The sequence below is a fragment of the Protopterus annectens genome, chromosome 7.part1, assembly GCF_019279795.1.
Source record: "Protopterus annectens isolate FY-2018-M chromosome 7.part1, PAN1.0, whole genome shotgun sequence".
NCBI lineage: Eukaryota > Metazoa > Chordata > Ceratodontiformes > Protopteridae > Protopterus > Protopterus annectens.
The window spans coordinates 80,180,040-80,199,991 of record NC_056740.1 but is presented as its reverse complement, the minus strand read 5'-3'; the positions used below and the strand labels follow the sequence as shown (position 1 = coordinate 80,199,991).

General features: G+C 37.7%; 1 protein-coding gene across 1 annotated transcript in view; it reads right to left on the bottom strand.

Annotated features, from left to right (window-relative positions):
• Positions 1–19,952, bottom strand: part of LOC122807556 (thrombospondin type-1 domain-containing protein 4-like) — a 1,503,485-nt gene that overhangs the window by 718,429 nt on the left and 765,104 nt on the right. The gene's annotated exons all lie outside the window — the stretch shown is intronic.

Genomic DNA, 19,952 nt, shown 5'->3' with positions numbered 1-19,952 from the left:
TGTCATATCCCTTTCTCAATTTGAACAATCATAACACAGAGTATATTAACCATAAACATCCTCCAATCACAAAGAAGTGTTCTGAAAATGCTGCTGATGTTGGTGCTTCAAGGTAATGCCTCCATCTCTTTCCACTTCACTTTGTTAACTGAATTTCCATCATGACTATTGCAATCCTGTTTCATCTGCTTACCTAACTACCAGGGGTGGCTCATGATACTGGACTGCTGGGCAGCACTACTGAAGGGATCACTGGGGGAAATGTTTCATTTTGATGTCAGTGAAGTGCTTGTGTAGACATGGACAAGCTAATGAAGGAATTGATGGGGAAATGGTGTCATTTACTGCTAGTATGGTTAAATTAATGAAGGGATCCATGTGAATATAATTGATGGTCACATCTGCGCATGGGGAGGGGGGTTAAAATAAATACGAAATCTGTCCAGTTGCTACTATTTTTATTTTATTGCATCTGAGGTCTAGTCACTATGTAAAGTTGGCTTTTAATTTATGGATGCAGGGGTTGTCTGTGAGTAAAAGTGACTGGCAATATTGTACCTGGTTTAAAATAAACATTTATTATTCTGGCTTTACAGAAGCAGTGTGCTTATTTCTTTACTTTCTGCAACAGTCGGGCATCAGCATTGTACTCAGTAAGTAGCTGTCTGTGATGGTCTGGCCAGGATGTGTGTGATAGCAAGTGATCATTTGCAGAGTGTTGCATTTAGTAGCGTTGCCATATAACAGCACTTGGCTTCTTCTCCCAGACACTCAGCAGTATAATGTATGCCTCTCGACATTTGCTCTTTTGCTTTTCATCCAAATCTAACACCACATCGGTACACAGAAGATAATTGCCTTTTTGAGGAGGGGGTAGGAAGGCAGGCGATATTCCCAGAAAGACCGAATATATTTCCTTATTCATGAGTTTTGTTCAGGGCATCAAGTCAAAAGTTAGTAAAAAAAAATCTTAGATGCATCCCAGTGCATCTAGAACTCTGACTTCTAGGATCCTAGCAGACCACCATCTTAATTCAGCTACTTTCTCTAGACTTGAAATTACAGTGGAGTCTTTAAAAGCATGAGGGGTGGGTAAAAATAAGATGACACATATGAAAGAAGTAATCTATCTGCATGGTGTAGCTCCAGGATGAGGGAGAAACAGAGCAGTGCAACAGGTGAGTGCACAGGAGACTAGTCAATAACAGGGGGATCCATGGAGTAATGATTGGAACTAGGCATCTAAGGTGTATATAGTCAGTAAAGTGGCTATAATGAGTGGGTTTGTACTGAAGCAGTCTGTAGATGAAAGTGAATGACCACATCTGTTTGAAAACAGGTAATGGTTATTGACCTGCTGTAATACAGCCCCATCCTGCTGTATTTGGCTTCACCCACTCAGTTGCTTCCTGCAACCCCCCCACTTGCTTTGAAGTCACCAGCAACCACTGCTAACTACCATATTCCATTAAAAATATGCTGTTCCTTCTGGCCCATTAACAATTATCCAATAGACTGACAGATGTGTCTTTCAACTCAAGTTCATTCTTAATGTAACTAATGAAGATAATTTTACTGTATATTCTGTATGCTCATTGTTCAAAATCTTATGGTCCGTATTTGCACATCTGGAATGTGAAATGAATGATTTGAAATTAGTTTATTTTTTGTTTTAAATAGTGCAAACAATGATATTCATCACACTGATCACTGCTACAGTAGCCCTCACTATATGGGCTATCTACTGCCAAGGATATTTAACAACTGCCCAGCTTCCAAAGCTTCAGGTCACCTTCCATGCACCGAAACTGTCAGGAAGCTTGAGTGGCTCTGACTAAAGTAAGTGCTTGGGTGCCAAGCCCTTCAGAGCTTTCTCGCTGTTGAAGATAATGCCCCTCTGAGGCTTTTGAGGATCAGTGGTCAGCTTGTGCTGTTCCTTTCCAGGGCAGATAAGTTCACTTTGGGGAAAAACCCTTTTGTTTAATAATTTTGCTTATTATATATACTTTCCTCTTCAGGAAAGTTATTTTAAAGTTAGGGACTGTTGTGAGACTACAATGTACTTTTAAAAAGAAGTGTTTTTCCTCTAGTTTCAAAATTGTTTAAAGTAAATGAAAACCATTTTTTTCCTATGGAGAAATTATGTTTATTTCACTTTGTGAGGCTAGCATGGTGTTTTAAAAAGGTTTTACTGTGTTTCTATGGAGAAAAAAGTGACTTTTTAGTGGATTTTTATTTTTCCAAGCACTTGCTGCTCATTTTCTCCTTGAAAAGGTGCACCGTTTTTGACTTGACCATGCAACAAACTAATTGTCAGTCCCATGGTCAGTCCTTCTTCCAGCCACAAAAAGAAAAAGTTAAGCAAGCAGCCTTTGCTACCCGAGCAAGCTAGCAATTTGCCTCAGCCACAGGTGGGTGACTGCTGTGCCATTAACTGAATCTCAGACCCCTCATCTTTTACCCTGAATCCCCCTGGTGTAGCATCTAAACGGCTATGAACTGGGGGTTAGCCATGTCTTCTGCAGCTGTTGGGGTCTCCTTAGTGGGCAAGTAAGAGCCACTCTTGTTGGTCCTAGAAGAGGGAGCAGGGAAGGTTTCCATATTTTGTTAGAATGTTGTGCCCATTCCTAGGGTAGCTGTTGCTGACAAAAATAACACTGCTCACCCTAGTTTGTCTGTCAAACAGAAGCAGAAATCTAAGCACGTATCTACTCTTCCTCAAATTTCCTTTGACAGGAGTGTTTTACTGGGTCTGGCACAAGGTTTAATACAGGCTACTGATCCTTCTTGTAAGGTAGTTTCTGGTAAAATAAAATGGAATACTTCCTTTCCTGAAGAGATTCTGAATTTGGACAGGAGGATGAAGGGACAGATACAGGGCTTTTCTCCTCTGATTTATGATTCAAATTCAGAGGAGAGCTCAGTTTCTGATCCTCCCTGTGGGGGGGGTTCTCTTTCTCTGAGACTATTTCTAGAATTTGTCGGGTCTATATTATAAGATCGACAGTTGAAAACATTGAATACCATATGGTCAATGTCTTCAAACATCGAACTTATAAAAACAACAAAAAAAAGAAATAGGTATCTTAACGGGTTTAAGCAGGGAGTCAAGCCCCCCTGCACCCCCCACACCCCCACTACTTAAATAGATCAACTCCGAGACCGAACTACATTGCAGTAAACAGAAATCTCCCCTTACAGAGATTTCCGTTTTCACGTTTGATGTTCTCCGCTTTTACTATTCTCGTGTCGACAATATCAGCTTCGATATTGTCGACTTTCAAGAATATAATATAGACCTGATTTGTCAATGCTTTCAGTGGAAGAACACTGAAACTACTATGAGCTGTACAGAAGGAACTTCCATAACCTGCACCCATTCCTCCATTTTTTTTTTGCCTTGAAGGATAGCTGTGTTACTGCCTGTAATTTTCCTGACAGTCAACCAGCTGCTCCTAAAAAGGCAGATAGGGTGTATTTGTTCCTCAATCTTTTTAATTTTTTTACACTCTTTTCAAACTTGATACAGCAGCTATAGTTTTAGGTAATTCTTCTGCTGCTCAACAGATAGTTAAATCCAATCCTACTCTTTCTGACAAGGCCCCTGTGCTTCAAAGGTGATCGAAAAGTGTGATGTATGGGATATACTGGTACAGGGAATCTCTTAAGATTTTTCAGCCCTCTTTTAAAAAAATTTCCAAGGGATTCTTTAACTCCTCATCCAATTTTGTTAAAAACAAAAAAACAAAATAAGAAGTCTCAGCAAAATGCAGGTAAACAGACATTTTAAGATGAAATAGCAAGGGAATTCTAAAAAGAATTCTGAAAACTCCTAAAATTGAGGACAGTCCAATAAGTCATAATGACTATTTAAGAGATTTTATTCTCCCCTCCTACCCTGGCACCTCCTTTTGTCTTCCAGAAAGTCTGAATATCCACTTTTCTCTTTGGCAACAGATGGTTCCAGACAAATGTGTTCTAAAGATCATTCATCAAGGCTACAGAAGGCAATGGGAGGAAATTTCTCCTTCCTAGGGTTTAACTTCTTTTCTTTTATTTTCACTTGTTTTTCATCAAATGCTGTCCCTGAGAGTGATAGAACCAGCTCCCTCTTCCCAAGTGGGAAGGGTTTTTTCAAGGATGTTTTAGTGACAAAGAAAGAAAATGCTTCGAGGCCAGTTTTGGATCTTTCTTCCTACACCTGTTTGTGATACTGCCCAACCTCAAAATGAAGTTGTTTTGTAACCTGTTACCTCTTCTTCATCACTCAAGTTTCCTAGTAATTCTAGATTTAAAAGATGCTTATCATCACATCCCCATTCATCCAGATTTCAGGTATTTCTTAAGGATTTCTGTGTCTGGATCACATTTTCAGTTCTCTGGCTTACCCTTTGGACTATCCAATGCAACAAGAGTGTTGTCAAAGTGTCTAAATCAAGTTATACAGCTAATTGCATGCTACAAAGTATCCATATTTTTCCATATTTAGATGATTTATTTATCTTTGCAGAGTCTTTTTTAAAGTGTCAGGAATCTCTGTCCTGATTGAAAGATCTCTTAGGGATTCTAAGATAACATCAAAAGTCTTTCTTGCCTGCTCATGGGATTGCACTTCTGGGAGGTCATCTAGACACCACAGCTCAAACAATTTTTCTTCCACAGGAAAGAATAGATCTGCATCTATGTCTACTTTTAGGGTTTTGTACTCCATCTTCAGTCACTGTGAGGGAATACCTCAGGATTTGGAGTGTCATGGCTTCTATGTTTCTCAGGATACACCTGGCAAGACTCCACATGAGAAAGACATAATGGCATATGAAGTCTCTTTGTTCCCAGCACCAATATTCTTCGTCTTTTTAAAACCCAGTGCTGGGATTTGTCAGAAGAGAAATCACTTGGTGGAGACAGAGGATATCACTAAGTCCAGGTCTCCCCTTCTCCCTCCATGTTACAAAGCAGTCAGTCACAACATACACTTCAGACTTTGCTTGGGGACCAGTGTCAGGAGGGACAAAAGTGCAAGGTGTGTGGGACACCATGGATGATATAAGCCCATAAATATAAAATATAAAAGGGATGCTTGCCCTGATCAAGGCACTCCTTTCTATGAATCATCTTTGCTCTCCAGGCTCTCTTCAAGTTGTTACAGACAATACCAGAGTCACTTTGTACATCAGCACGCAAGAAGGATACAGGTCATACTCCCTTTGCAGGCTACCCATGTTAACTTGAGATATAGCTTAACATCACAATCACACTCTACAGGTACCTACATTCTGCCAGGGCAATAACTGTGCAGCAGACAAGCTGAGCAAAACAAGGCCAGACCCTCATGAATGGAAACTAAATGGGGGGAGGGGTCTTACAAGATTTAATCCATCCATGGGGAGTTCCTCAAGTAGACTTCTTTGCCACCTCTGAGCAATCATTTGGCAAGATTTTGCTCCAGGACTCCATGCAAGAAGGCCTGAAAGACAGATGCATTTTCTTTTCCTTGAACAGGAATGTTCCTCTATGCTTTTTCACCATTTTCACTAATATCCAGGGTATTTCTGAAGATTCAGTAGGAATCTCCCAAGATCATTATGGATGATTCCCTCCTGACCAAGGCAACTGTGGTTCTCCCTTCATTTGGACATGGCCAGGGGCAACTACCACAATCTTCCTCTCAGACTGGACCTGCTCACACAAGAACAGGGGTGTTTGATACACCCCAACACCAATCAACTTCAATTGACTGTCTGGATGATAGGGTCTTAATTCCTTTTAGGCATCTTTTACTGAGGACACGCAGCAAGTACTAATGGAGGCTAGTAAATCTGCTACTAGAAAATCATATATTAGGAAATGGAAAAGGCTTTCTAGTGGTTGCCAAAAACATAACCAGGGCTACTTGTTCTCTGGTTTTACAATATTTGTGTGGGTTTTGCATAAGCATCATCCAAGAAAAACAGTGTTCCCTGCATGAGATTTTAATTTTGTATTAGAGAAGCTAATGCTTGCTCCACTTGATCTAGCTAACTTGGCTGACTTGAAGTTTTTAACATGGAAAACAGTTTTACTGATTGCTATGAACTCTACAAGAAGAGTATATCTGAGTTGCAGGCTCTTAAGGTGAGAATTTTAAAGTAATGTTTAAGGACGATGAAAATGGCCTTACTAATAAAGTTTCTTTATTTAAAAACTGCTTTAATCTTCCCCTGCATCCCACTATTAACACCTTTAAGCAGGTTTGCACTCAGGAGATTTTTGAATGTTTTTACACCCACAAGAGAAGGTACTATAACCTGACCCATGAGGAAACAAGTTTATTGAACCAGCTGAGGGCTAACAGTAACTTACGGTTTATGAAACCAGACAAAGCGGGTGGTATGATTATTGCAGAGAGGACTGATTATGTTAATCACATGTTCACTACCTTGTATTGTAAAGAAAAATATGAAGTTGGGTCATGGAATGAGGTGAACATAGCTTACAGGAAGATCCAACTTCTAGAAGATTCCTTATTTCAAGGTAGTATAAACAAGGATATATTTAACTTTTTAACTATTGAACATCCTACCATCCTCATGATATTTGGAATCCCAAAGGCACACAAGAGTATTGAACATCCACCCTATAGACTCATTGTTACTTCCCACAATAGTGTCACCTACCCATTAAAGATTTTTGTGGACAGGTTAGTCTGAAATTCTGTGATGGAAATTGACCACATATTAAGAGACTTGTGGGACATACTTTTCAGGATCAAAGCAGATTATTATTTTGGCTTGGTTTGTTTTTCCACGACAGATGTTATCGATCTTTTCACATCCATCCCCCATCAAAAAGGGCTGTAACTATTCCAAGAGGTTTTGATTGAGAAAACTACCTTAAGGGGGTCAATCTTAAATTTTACCATGTTGGTCATGGAGGTCATATTTAAGAACAACTGGTTTGTGTTTGAAGGGGAATACTTCAGAGAAGTTAAGAGTGTAGCAATGGGAGCCAGTTGTGCCCCATTGTTTGCTAACCTTGTGATGCATTCCTGGGAAAGGAAACACATTTTGACTAGCCCCTTTCAAGAAAATTGGTACTGGTATTTGAGGTTTTTATATGACATGTTTATTTTGTGGAAGATTCCTGGTAGACAGGAACAGTTCTCGGACTATTTTAATGGTATTTGTGATTATTTTAAGTTCACATCCAATCACTCTGACCAGACTGTGGACTATTTGGATGTGACATTCAGTAAAGATGTGGATAACAAAAAATTTATTTCTAAAATGTATAGAAAACCTACATTCTCTAATGATTATTTAGATTTTAAAATTTGCCAAATGATCAGGGTGACAAGGATGTGTTCTGAACTGGAGGTTTTCAGATATGAGATGAGAACTCTTGTTCATTTTTTTTTTAGCTAGCGGTTACCTAAGGGACATGATCATTAACACTTGTAAGCAGATCACGGGTGGTTGGGCTACTCAGTATATTCCCCCATTTGGTATTCCCCTTGTGGAAAACAATTCACAGGTTGACAAGGGGTCACATGTTCAGTCTATGGTTTTAACTTATGGTGACATTAGTGAAAAGGTGAGACAGATACTGGAGAAAAACTGGGTTATACTCAGGGGTAATAGTAAGATTTTTGAGAGTGTTGGTAACACCCCTAGGTTTGTATATAGAACTGACTTCAACTTGAAATATTTGTTAGAGCACCCAAAGGTCCCAGTAAATTTAAATTCCAAGGGTACGTTTAAGTGTGGTGCCTGTGGTTACTGTAGGTATATCCTGGAAGAGAGTGACATCTGTGTAGGTGACCATCTCATGAAGGTCAGATTAGCCACAGGAAACTGTGGGTCAAGGGGTCTGGTTTACATTGCAGTGTGTACAGGTGGCAAACAATTTTATATTGAGAAAACTGAGAGACCCTTTCGAAAACGCATTTATGAGCATCTATATGCAATAAGAACTAGAAATGAAAATAATGATTTATTTAGGCACCTAGAAAATTCTCCCCTTTGCAATGGATTCCAATTTGGTATTTTACAAATAGTGAAGGAAGACATTGGGGGGGACATTGACAAAGTAAACTGATAACAATGGAACTTTTTTGGCAACTGAGGTTAAATGCCAATATTAGTCGAGGTATTAATGATTTCTGTTCCCTAATGCCTATTTTGAAATACAAATCTACTATTTTAACATGATTGTTTTATTTTTTTTTATTTTAAATTATACTGGATCTTTTAGTGGTGATGATGTCCCTAATTTTAATTGATGGGAGGTGTTGTTTTTTTACTATTTAAACTACTTGTAAAGTTGTGTAATTTGTTCTGATAAAGTCCTGAATTTTTATCAACAAAAGCGCTTGACTGGAGATTTTTTACTTCTGTACTGCGTTTTTAACTGTGAAGTACCATTAAAGCTAGTCCTACTACAGGTGGTTTTCTGGGCAATTCTTTACAAGGTATTTGTGTTTTATATGGTTGTGGTTTACCTTGTTGGCATAAACAAAGATATTGCAATAAACAGACCATGCTGTAGTATAAGGTTTTACATATACTATGTGTAAGGAGGTAAAACTGCATAAAATGTATGTGTGAAATAAACACATCAAGGCAGATGCACAGTGCACCCTGCATGGGATCCCAGCAAGCATTATTAGGCAACAGTAACATATGGTCAGATGTAGAACTGTTCCTGAAGGGAGAGTAAGGCATAAGATCTGGTACAGGAAAAGCATACAAATAGTCAGGGACACCACTGTGAAAAGTCAAGTAAACACTGCCCATGCAGAAAAACACTCTCAAAACTGATAACTGGTAGGGTACCCAACAAATAAATAAGTAACATTGTAGCAATACTATACCATGTAAAGATGTGCCCTGTGTGGACAATGTTTGTAATCCTTAGGGTTTTATTTTAAGTCTTTTGGGTTTCTAATATCATAATAGGAATGGACCCCATTCCCAACTAAAAGTATGATTAAAATTCTTGAAATTAGTATTGTTTCAATTTTTGATGTGAGTAAAATTCCTCTTTGCATCACCAGCAATGTGCCCAGAACTGACTCCTTCTGTAATTTATGTGGAATTCCATGTGTCAGTGGTAAATATGACTCTACATTCTGTTTTATGAAACCCATTGCTCTTGCTACTATTGGAAATGCCTGCATTTCTTTCTTCCACACTGCCCTCATTTCTGCCTGCAAATCTTGGTATTTTATAACTTTGTGTCTCTCTGTATGTAAGACACTGTATTCATTGGGTGCAGCAATTCCAGTGAACAATGCTACTTTTCTCGTATCTATTTTTTGAACTGTTGGTGATGAGTGAGCCCATGCGATATAAACCTCATTGTTTTCTATGATGCTTTGTGGCTCATGTTTCCAATGTTTTTCAGCTACTTCAATATTATAATGTTTGCACAATCCCCAGCGCAACATTCTTGCCACATCTTTATGCCTTTTAGCATACGGTCCTTCTTCCATTAGTACGTCACAACCCACAACAAGTTGTGCAACTGTTGCCATTCTGTTTTACAAAATCTACATTTGTCTGTTTCTCCCACACGTTCAATAAAGTTCGTAAAGCAATGTGTATGCAGACCACAATCTTGTTATCTTTATTCTCCTTAGTGCATGACGCCATTATGTGGTCAGTTCTTTTCTGGATGAATCCTTTGTCACCACATGTGTACAGACATGTGAGTGGCAGAGCTTTAAGATGCAAATAAACGTAAACCCCCCTCTGTTATTTTCTCCTTCTCAAAGCCATGATAAGAATGGAAGAATGACACTATATAAGCACAGAACCATGCCACACAGCTGCATACTTAAAGGACATAGCTGCTTTTATCTGTCTAAGCATTTTGCAGAATAAATTCTCTCCCACCACTGGATGAAAGTCATCTAAAGATTGTAAGTGAGTACTGAGACATAATGGCATCATCAGCAGAGACAACAGCAGCAGGTTTATTAGTTCTTATGTCCTGTGGGCATTTCCCCTTATGCCAGCTATGTCCATTCTATGCCCCTGATAGCTGGGCATGCCATGCCCATCTCTGTGCATTTTGAACTATGATGCAACGACACTATAACCAATGATGTGGGCTCCAACTGCTTTTACACAGATTTCTTACTCAGTAATAGACTCTGCAGCTACAGGTGAAGTTATATGTTTATACATTATACATAATATACCTACCAGTCCTACCAGCACCTGCTTTTGCCCGCACCTGCTGGACCGGAACACAATATGCATCAGAATCAGCTCACTTATATAATATTCTGGTGTATCCAGTTACACACCAGCAAAACCAGTCACACTGCATTACAACTACCACTATTCACTGCTATCTGGGTTATTCAGAATGACACTGGATGCCCTTGGACCCATTACAGCTAGTGCCATTTTCTCTTGCCCTCAATGAAAAAGGTGGAACCATCTAAGGGGTGAGATGTGAATGGTCACAAGACTCAGTATATTTGTATTTCGTATGACGATTCCAATGAGTCATACCCACATTCTGTGAGTTTGGTTACCTGCAAGAAATAGTAAACAAAAGATAATATAAATGTCACCCTTTCTTGCACATTTTTGATAGGATATCGCAAACTTATATGCACAGCTAACTTATAGATCCTGTAAACCAGTACAAAAGTAGAACTCACATTTTATTTTAAGTTTAAACAGGATACAACAATCCACATTCACTAAGCCATTGCAAAAACTTATACTCTTGGACAGGCCACAAAATTTTAAATTCACATTATGACCTTGTGAACCACTATGAACTGTGCTTTACTGCTTAAGTACACCATGACACTGCTACCACGGGTAACCCATATGGCCACGGTAGTAGCGTTTTACAAAACACAAAGATATAGCTAACTAATGGCCTGTTGCATTGTTGTATCACTCAAAAAAAAAAACAACGCAGCTTAATGAATCTCATGGAGAAACACCAACATTTAAACAGCCAAGCAGCAAACAGGTACACTAAAGCCTGTTACACAGAAATACTGATTTTTGAGCAGACCAAGGTACATATTTTACAATAGATAAACTTAAAAAAACATCAGTTAAATAATTCAGGGTAAAATCATGTGAACTGCTTTAGTCCATAAAATTCAATCTCATTTCACATAATTACTGTTGTTAACATGTCATTTGATTCATACTTGTTTAATAAAGGAATGATGGAATATATGTCAATTAACTGTGGGTGTTCTAAGCAAAAAAAATATATTCAGTGTTAATAAATGTATCTAGACAGCAACACGTTAATTACATCTGCCTCTATTTTGGCCAAATTTACCATTAAAAAAGACTTCACCTCCACTTTCTGATTTATTTAAAAGATAATTACATGACATGGAAAATGCTACTGGTACGTACTCTAATTCTTTCTTCAAGGCTTTTGAGGATTTGCCAAAATAAAAAGCACCACACAACCACTGTGCCAAATAAACATCATTCATTTAATTATATTTAACAAAAGTTCTTGTTGAATTAATACAGTTAGACAGCTGTTACCTACCACATTCAAAATTACCCTGCAGAAATATTTCAGCATCTTTATTCAATTTGTTGAATGGATTAGAAAGCCACACAAAGCTGTAATCCTCTTGACCACCTCTTCTAATCTACCTGGTACAATTTTTGTTAATTTACATTCCCTTAGTTAAAGTATTTTCCTTACCATATGTGTAATCCATAATAAGTACTACAAAATAGCACCTGTTGTCAGCTTATCCACTAAGCAAAGGGCTCACAAGTCACCCATCCTCAATTCTGTCCATCTGTACTTTGAGTTTAAATAATTCAGCTTTTTTACAGCTGTTTTTCTAAAATCAGTGCTTACAGTCCTGACTTACAAGGCAGTCATGTGCCCTAAATGCAGCTATAGTCTACTCCTAGCAAAAGTATTCTAGACATGATCAAACCCCAAACAATGAGTGCATTGTCAGACCCCACTATGATGGATCTCCTGCATATCCACAAAACAAACAACACCAGAATTACCCATTTTAAATATTTAAACTTTGCATGTGATATAACTAGGACTCGCTGGAGAAACATGTATATATCCCAGAGACTACCCTGTGTATGGAAAAGGCATTCTATCCATGTGAAGCAGAGTTCCTCCCTAACTCAATTCAAGTGCAACTTGGACAATTGAATAGGAAACTGGAAATTCATCCCTGGATTGGCACCCATGTCTCTAATGGACACAGGTAACCTGTAAATGGTTCATTTCCCAGGCCCATGCTTACACGTATCAAGGGTATCAGAACTTGTCAGATATTTTGGATGCATGGCTAGGCTTAAAAAGGGCCTTGTGGTCATTAGTCTAGTAAACACCTATGAATGAGTGACTTCCTATCACTGAAACATCCTCTAGCAGAGCAATGCCTGCTTCTTACATAAAACTAGAATAACTTTCTAAAGTCTACAGTTTTGAATGGTCAATACAACTGCGTTGAGGAAAATGCAGGCACACAAACTATTTTACGTGCTGTCCAGGATAACAGCATTAGAAAAAGACCATGCTTGTGAAGAGGAGATATATATTGTACTTTGGTAAGTGGTAGTCTAGTACAGTGTGGTGCTTTGTAGCTATGTCTTTCTCATAATATACTGGACTGTGGATACTCCATCCATGGCTACTCACTGTTACTAAGGGTGACAGTGCCAAGCATGATGCTTTCTGCTATACAGCTCTACACTTTGCCCACTCCCTATGCTTTTGTATAAAACCAAGCTCCCAATCAGTGGGAGACAGACAAATTGTGAATGTTACCAGACACAAGTAAAAAAAAAAAAGGCAGGCTTCCTAGTGAAAATATAACACCCTTAATTCCACGTTCCACAAATAAAACAACTCACTAAAGAGCAAAACTCACTGTAATGTTATTAAAGAGTTTGGCAGGAGGAGTGACCTCAACATTACTGCTACTTATGGGTACTAACTCTGAGGTGACTGTAATTGGATAAGGGGGGATATTCCATAACATAACTATATACTTAGCATGAAGGTCATCACAGTCACACTTTCTGTCTCACTCTTCTGAGGACTGCAGCTGTCATCCTAAAACAATTATTAGGAACCCATGAAAGCAAGTTAATGTTACTGCAAACATACAATAATGCACACTGTATCCCTACAAACATTATCTACAAATTCACAAACACCACAGTATCTATCCTCACACTACCCAAAATTCTCACCTACAGAAAAAACCTGCAGGCAAACATCTATTGCCTGCCACTTTTGAAGACTCACATATGACACTGTATTTCACACCCATCACATCATATTATCTCACATAATCCTATGCTGATTGCTTTTGCACCAGCAAATGTCTGCAGCTGACCTACTGTCCTTCCCAAGCTACTTCATCCTTTTTGTAACACATGAAGCTTTGCAACTGTTCACACTTTATAATAATCATTATCTGATACGTAAATGTACTTGATGATTAAATTAATTGTAACTTAAATATTACAATTCAAAATTGATCACACCAGTCTATTAATACTTTTAAACAATTAAATCTGAACATATTAATTAAACTGTTTACTAATCAATTAAAGTAATAATTAAGAATAAAGAGGTCCTGCTAAGATTAAAAAAATGGTACAGAAAAAAGCAGCAATGGGTGCCAAATTGACAACGTTTTTTTTTTAACCCAGATAGAAAATAATACTCCAGAATTATAAATTGTTCAGCCATTTACACTCTCTTCATTGTTAACTGACAACTAAAGTTTATATTGTTGTGGATTCATCCCATTTTCTGGGATGATCTCAATTTAAATGGATTTCACAATCACCCGACTATAACTTGAGTTAAAGTCTTTAATATTCTGCTCAATCAATCAATTAATGTCATTTTCTTATAATCCACAGGAAGCATGAGGAATAACATTGTGCAATATACATGGTATCCTCACTACATTCACAGACCAGATAATTAACCTTGCTATTGAGAGTTTCTGATGCAAGTATTTCAAAACTATGTTTTTACTAGAGTGTAGATCACACACATACACTTTTCACACTTGTAAAGTTCAACAGTGTATGCATGCCCACAAAAAACATTGATAAACTGAAATACTAAAAATCTTGCCAGACCAGTGATGATACATGAGGGATGCAACGCACAAAACATAGCATTTAGTTTATCAATGCCTGTAAATACTTTACTGCTTATATAGCATGGAAAACAATATGTTTAATTTACGTCATAAGACATTAGAATAACATGTATTTCATTACTTTCAAATGTCTCTTCAGGCAGTCAGTAAGCTTGATCAAGATGCACTCAACTCTGAACATACTGCAGCTGCCAGAAATATAAATAAGCTAAAAGTAACTTGTAACTTACATTGTCTTGTGATGCACCACAAAGCATTATGGTCGGATCACCCATATTAACATCACTTTGTTGTCATTTCTTCGAATGGAGTTCAAGAAATTAATCTCTTGAATTATACTCTGACAAAAAGTTCTTAAAATCCATTTCTAAAATGCCTAACACAATGGTTTTGATTTGCAATCTGATCATAATTCTCTATCCTATGATGAACTTTACTTCAATTATTATATATAATACAAAAGAAGCAGTGATGAACAAATCATCCGGAATAAAACATTAAAATCAACTAAGTCACTATGAAAGCCACTCCAGTTATTGTGAATGATACAGACATGCTAAAACTACAGTCACCCAGTTACTGTAACAAAACAAACAAAAAAAATGTTATAAAAATCAGAACACAGTAATCAATTTTTATTCAGCTTTAGTTAGGTGATATTACTTTTCTGTTCTCAGTGTTTCCTGATCTGATGATTTATCCATGAATAACGTATGAAATACTGGACCCAGTGTTATTTCTCTGCAAATTGTGATTAGATTGTGAAGGAACAGTGTGAAGAACACCAGACAGAGGCAGTATCTTTCAGATCCACAATAAAACACACACACACACACACACACACACACACACACACACACACACACACACACACACACACACACACACAGCATTTAGTTGTATACAAACTTCCACATGCTTTACCATTTTTTGAGTTATCTTAATACTTGTGATAAGGATGAAAAACAATGGCAAACACATGAAGACAGATGAAAGTTACATACGAATGGGAATAGACTCTATTCTGTTCAGTCACAATGCAAATCTCTTTTAGGCTGCCAATCAGTAATTTGATTAGTAACATTCAACAAATGTCACAAAGTTCCAGCCATCTTTTCAAATTCCATTTGGGAATCAAACATAGTATTGTCAATGTGAGAGACAAGGGGTAACATCATTTTTAGCTGAAAGAAGATGGTATGTACTACTATCAAAAGGCTAATCAATAAATACAAACTTGACTTGATCCCAATTAACAAACAGCAGCAAGAACCTAACCGACCTGTTTCCTAGTACATTGGCATATGTTCTGTAAGCAGGATTAACATCAAAAATTTACGTAAGACAATAAACAATCACAAAACTGAAACACTACAAATCTGCCTCCATGTAGTATTAAGCAGAATACTCCAGAAGAACTCAAACATAAATTGCAGACCAAAAAAAAAACAAAACAAAACAATGGTTCTAATAGTCCTTCTATGGATGCAGGCACTATGCCAGAGTGGCATGATGATGGGATATCATTGTTGCAAATTTTGAAAAAAGAACAAGGCATGCCAACCCAGATACATGACCATAGTTTATTAAAGTGCTTTAGTTGCTGCAGTGTAAAATGAAATTTCATCAGAACTAAAAACAACTAATTTCCTCTTATATTGAAAATCCTACCATGTCACCCTGACAGTAACACACTAAAAGAACCCGCATTTAAAATAAAATGTCTAAACAATTATATATTAAAAGAATACATAGATTCAACAACTGCAACAGTTCAAACGCATAAGTAAATAGTAAAACAAGTATTAAATAATATGTAACACCCCCAAAAATGTATTTCAGTATAAACCTGCTCATAGTTTAACTGAGCATAATAGTAAAGCACTAATAACAGAATGCGTTCATTTAAATCAAGGGATGTAGTGTTCAACAAAATTTTCCAATAATGCTTATTGCTGTTGAGTTAGGTTTCCCTGTCTCCTTCCCTGGTAAATCTTGGCACTTTCTTGAGAAAAAAATACATTTTTTTAAATCCCTGACAACTTTAACCTGTGAATGTTTGCTTAGTGTTCTAGTTTGATCTTTCTTTTTTATGATATACATATGTTCATATATTCATGTTCTTAATGCGTGTTCAACTTTTCCTATATAGAGTGAGCTATAATTTAAGCAACTGGTGTGGTAAACAACAGCCCTAGTTTTAAAACATATAGTCAAAAGCAACTACTAAACTATCTAGTGCAAAAAGAACTCCTTTCCCCCACATAACATGGCTTCTGTGCTTCCCATAGTACTAGCACTACCCTTCTAACCTGTATAAATACTGTCAATAAAGCTAGAGATAATGGCAAACTAGTTTCCACCTTATATCTAGATTTGTCTAAAGCCTTCAACACATTTTTTCACAGCAAAATTCTACTTCAGATGTCCTTATTAGGTCTCTCTCAACCCAGCCTTTTATGGTTCAAAAGCTACCTATTCAATAGGTATCAGTCAGTAAAATGGCACTCTACTCTACTCTCTCTCTCTCTCTCCCCATACCAACCAGTCATTGCCATTGTACCAGAAGTTTCTATTGGTCCCTCCTCTTTAACATTCTCACCAACACCCACCACACATCTACACAACAGGCCTCCCTAATACAGTACGCAAATGACTCCACATTCATTTGTACATCTGACAACATGGTACACATCCAAAAAATTACTCAGAAAGCTTTAACAGCTATTGACGCTTTGCTCTGTAATTCACAATTCATGCTCAACCCTAAAAAAAACCCTAATATTTCCCCCCAAATCATTCTCTCATAAAATGCACACACACACACATACACACACGCGCACGCGTGCATGCACACACACAGTTTAAAGTCCTCTCCATTGATAATACAAATATTCAAGTCATTATCATAGCAAATTATTAGGTAAGATAGTGGATGCTAATCTTAACTTCAAACTGTATTTACAAAATTGCATAAGGAAAACTCATCAAAAACTAAAGATGCTTTACAGAGCCCAAAACCTTCTCAGCAACACAGCTAACGCTATCCTTGCCACTACTTATCTCCTACCTACACTTCTTTATGGTGCTCCTGTTTGGTTTACTATCAAAATCTAGAATACACATTCAGCAAACAAGGATATGCTGAACGGCAATTGGCCAATTCCTGTGTTGCCAAACATTAATTGAGCAAGAGTCCTTATTAGTGAATGCTATTGTGCATTCACTGATATGAACTCGGTGAAGAGTAGAGATCTTGGTACAATGTGGATTGGGAAATTCATCCCTTTCCTCACTGTAGTATGATCTAAGAGTTGGAATATATAGTTAGCAGGGGGTGTGGAGGGCACAGCCCCCACAGGAGAGCCCCCCAGCAAAAAAGGTGAATTCCAGGGTAAGAGCTAGACTTACCTTAGCACCTATATGGACATCCCATTCGATATTCAGCAAAAATGATGAATCTGCTGAATTTGTTCATCAGATTCAACATTTTCACCTAATTAGTATACATGAATTCGGCATTGTCTTTCAATGTTAGCAATGTATTTTTTTTAATGTCAAAGATTTTGGTAGTAAACCATGCCATCCTTACTAACCTTCAGGCTTCACAAAAATCAAAACTTGAACAATGCTGCAACAAAGTTACTAAATTTGAAGCAAACACTCCTTACAGAACCCAACACTGTATAGCACTGCAAAGCCTAAATTATTAGAGCTACCCCATCAACTAACATATGTACAACTTTTTACCACCTCTAAAATTATCTGGCATCCATCTCTGCTTGTCCAACACTAAATAACATTCTACAAAGCTATGTTAGCAGCTGGTCATTATGATCCAATGACCAAAAACTCCTTATCTGTCCATAAACCTATCAAATCTGCTGGGCATTATAGCAGTGGGGGGTAGTTTCACCTCATCACTGATATTCTGTCCTGCCTTATATAAGTGGTATATTTTGAGTTATCTCTCGTTAAATCTGAACTTTGGCCGGCTAACATCTACCTGAAATCAACTGGACATATAAGTGAATTTAATATACTTTTATCTGCTCTTTTTCATATAGTACTGTATTTAATTTATTTATTTGTGTTTTTCACTTAATATTATCTCAACTGAAGTTTTGGCTGTCTCTCTACAGAGTGCTTGTTAGGATTTCTGTGTAGCCATTGATAGCTGTGGGGGAAGTTTCACCTCATCACTTATATTCTGACCTGCCTTATATAAGTGATACATTTTGAGTTATCACTGCTTAATATCTGAGCGTTTGCCAGTTAACATCTACCTGAAATCAACTGGACATATAAGTGAATTTAAGTACACTTTTATCTGCTCTTTTTCATATAGTACTGTATTTAAGTTATTTATTTGTGTTTTTCACTGAATATTAACTCAACTGAAGTTGTGGCTGTCTCTCTACAGAGTACTTGTTTGGATTTATGTGTAGCCATTGAGAGCAGTGGGGGTAGTTTCACCTCATCACTGATATTCTGTCCTGCCTTATACAAGTGGCAAATTTTGAGTTATCTCTGCTTAAAATCTGAGCTTTGGCTGGCTAACATCTACCTGAAATCAGCTGGACGTATAAGTGAATTTAAGTACACTTTTATCTGCTCTTTTTCATATAGTACTGTATTTAATTTGTTTATTTGTGTTTTTCACTTAATATTAACTCAGCTGAAGTTGTGGCTGTCCCTCTACAGTTGGTTCCCCACCCACCCTCCCTGTTCTTGTCTTGGTGTTAATGTTGGTGGCTTTGAAACTGCCTGCCCCTCTTGTAGATTTGTATTTGGATACTCCTTCTGGGCCCATCTCATTTGCTCACTCAACTGAGTGCAGTGAGAGCATATTCTGATTTCAGGCACCCCTACTGTGTGTACAAAGAGAGCATTTGGGAAGGACAACCCCTGTAGCCTCTTAATCCTGCTCTGTTCCCTCCTCAAAAAAACAAATAAATAAAATAAAATAAAATATATATATATTTTATTCAGCTGCTCTTACTGTAACTGTCTTAGTTGCTCTTCTACATGCTTTTATCTGTTCAGTTGCTCTTACTCTGCACTTATTACTGCTTGTTAGTAGCCTTCTAATTTACTGCTTTCTGCACTTGTTTTTTAGTCATTTGTTAATTTAATTGCATTAATTTGAACTGTATTTGCCGTAGTTTTGCTACACACTCGGGTGTGCTGGCCTGCACTGCAATTTGAATTGTATTTACTGCTGTTTTAACTGCTTTTCTGTACAAAAAAAAATGCTAAGCTTGTTTCTGGCCTTTCCTGTAACTAGTCAAGTCCAGATACAGACGTTGTATCCAGGACTGTTGGTAAGCTTCTGAGCCCCCAAGCCTTTCTGTGTTGGAGGGAAGCCTTCTAGCTTATCAGTGGGAGTGGTAAGCACTAGGTAGCCTATCTACCATGGGAAGAGTGGGTTTTGGCCCTAAAATTGTAGTTCATTGGCCGTTTGGGCAGCTTTTCCATATCTTTCTACTTTCTGGTTAAAAGCCTGTTTTGTGTTTGGTCCCTGCCTTTCCTGTAACTAGTCAAGTCCAGATACAGACGTTGTATCCAGGACTGTTGGTACGCTTCTGAGCCCCCCAAGCCCTTCTGTGTTGGAGAGAGGTAAGCACTAGGTTACCTATCTACCACAGGAGGAGTAGTTTCTGGCCCAGAAAGTATAGTTTATAGGCCGTTTGGGAAGCTTTTCCATCTCTTTCAACCTTCTGATTGAAAAGCCTGTGTTTGCGCTTGTTTCCTGCCTTTCCTGTTACTAGTCTAGTCCAGATACAGATTTGCTGTATCCAGGACTCTT